Source organism: Nannospalax galili, unplaced genomic scaffold, assembly GCF_000622305.1.
Source record: "Nannospalax galili isolate Female #2095 unplaced genomic scaffold, S.galili_v1.0 scaffold305, whole genome shotgun sequence".
Lineage (NCBI taxonomy): Eukaryota > Metazoa > Chordata > Mammalia > Rodentia > Spalacidae > Nannospalax > Nannospalax galili.
In genome coordinates this window covers 8,159,909-8,162,175 of record NW_008356258.1, presented here as the reverse complement: position 1 = coordinate 8,162,175, position 2,267 = coordinate 8,159,909, and the positions used below count along the sequence as shown (strand labels likewise).

The 2,267-nt window shown below is 35.6% G+C and overlaps 1 protein-coding gene across 1 annotated transcript in view; it reads left to right on the top strand.

Annotated features, from left to right (window-relative positions):
* Positions 1–2,267, top strand: part of Pdgfc (platelet derived growth factor C) — a 199,858-nt gene that overhangs the window by 101,306 nt on the left and 96,285 nt on the right. The gene's annotated exons all lie outside the window — the stretch shown is intronic.

The following is a 2,267-nucleotide window of genomic DNA, read 5'->3' as shown; positions in this document are numbered from 1 at the left end:
CCACACGACTAAACCCTTCCTACTCCATTATTTCACTTTCCTGATAATACCACTGTGTTCTATCTCCTCTCTCATGATGTCCCTCTGTGACCACTTGCTAGTTTCCTGACCTCTATGGATTTTCCAGTTAAAACAGGCATATCTAAGGATTCAAAGCCAACATCCACTTAAGAGAGAGAACATTCAGTGTTTTTGTCTGGGCCTCAGTCACCTCAGTCAGGATGATTGTTTCCAGTACCATTCCTTTACCTGTGAATTTCATTTTTTCTTAACAGCTGAGTAAAACTCCATCGTATATATGAACCACATTTTCATTATCCACTTGTCAACTGAGGGACACTTAGATTGCTTCGATCTCTTAGCTATTGTGAAAATAGCAGCAACAAACATGGATGTACAAGTGTCTCTGCAACAGGACGAGTTCTTTGGGTATATGCCAAGGAGTGGTATAATTGGGTCAAATGGTAGGTTCATTTGTAGTTTTTTAAGAGTTCTCCACACTGCTTTCCATAGGGGTTGAAGAAGTTTGCAGCCCCACCAGCAGTGGATGAGTGTTCCCCTTTCCCCACATCCCCTCCAACACTTGGCATCATTTGTTCTCTTGATCTTAGCCAGTCTGACTGGGGTAAGGTGAAATCTTAAAGTGGTTTTAATTTGCATTTGTTGCTGAATTTCATACATACTACCTCCTAATATTTTCTACGTTGAATTCTAATTCAATAAAAGATTAGATTTGCTAAATTTTATTTATATAGTATTATTTATTTTAAATGAATAGTATATTTAAATGAAATTTACATCTACTTAAATGAAAATTATATTATTTTTAAATAAATAAAATTTATTTTTTGTGTATGAGTGTTTTGTGTGCATGTAAAGCGTACCATGTGAATGCAGTGCCCATTGAAGTCAGAGAAGGGTGGTGGATCCCATGGAACTGGAGTTATGGCAGGTTGTTAGCTGCCATGTGAGTGCTGGGAATGGAAATCTAGTCCTCAGAAAGCACAGCCATACCATGGCTCCAGCCTGGGATTTGTTAATTTTCCAGGTGGGTATTTCTTTTGTATTGTGAACTACTCCTGATGATCTCTTCTACATTCTGGTCTTGATTACTTTATGATGTCTAAAATAATGTACAACTTAGCAAAATAAAAGAAGCGTCACCTACATACACTTCACTGTATCAGAGCATGATATTGTGCTTATTGCAATTATATTTATCGCTAATTGTTGTGTGCAAATGCCTTAGTGGGACTTTGTTTATAAACTTGGCTATTCATTCTGTAACACAAGGGGCAAGAAGCTTATTGTCAGTTTGTCTTCCATAGCTGAGCTCTCATTTTAAATTCTTCTCCCATGCAACAAACTCAACTGGGTTATTTTTATCATTACCTGAAAATTAAAATACTGTGTTGTCAAATGTTTAGTATTTCTGAGTCATATGTCTCAATATGAGAAAAAATTTATATACCTTCCTTGCTGAGGGTTTTTCAAGATGAAAGGAGCCCATGATGATAATAATCGCATCAGTATAGCAAACTAGCAGTTGCCCACAAGCTTGTTTTAAATCAGTTATAAGTTGTTCTCAATATATTTGGCTTAAAAGTAGAAGCATTTTTCTTATACAAGTGCTGAGAAAGTAGGATATGGAATGAATTTATTATATGATTTGGGCGGGGATTTGACTCTGCTTTTTATACTTCTGTGTGTCTGCCCACAAATAAGATTAGTGAGGATTGGAAATAGATGCACTGATACTTGAATGTTTTTTCAAACATTTAAAAATAACATACTTGGAAGTAAGCACTTTGCACATCTCATAGGCCATCTGTGAAGTCTACCAGCTTGTAGGTGGTGACACACTGTTGATAACAGTCTTGCACTTTTTAGCGCTCACAAACCAAACTAGTTTCCTTTTATCCAACTTACTTCCAGTTCATTTGTGCTAAAGTCAATACAAAATATTAGCTTAGGCCTGGTATGGTGGTACACTCCTGTAATCACAGCACTCAAGAGGGTGAGGCAGAAGAATTGGGAATCTGAGGTCAGCCTGGACTATATAGCAAGTCCTTGTCTCAAAATAAATAAATAAATAAATAAAAACCATTTAAAAATATTACCTTTACTAATAATATAACATCTTGAAATATTATAATTTTATTGGTTTGATGATCCTCTTTTTATATTCCCTATCAACCACAGTAAATATGTCTTAAAAATTGTCAATAATCTTTAAGGTATGGAAAACAATAAGGATTCTCTCTGAT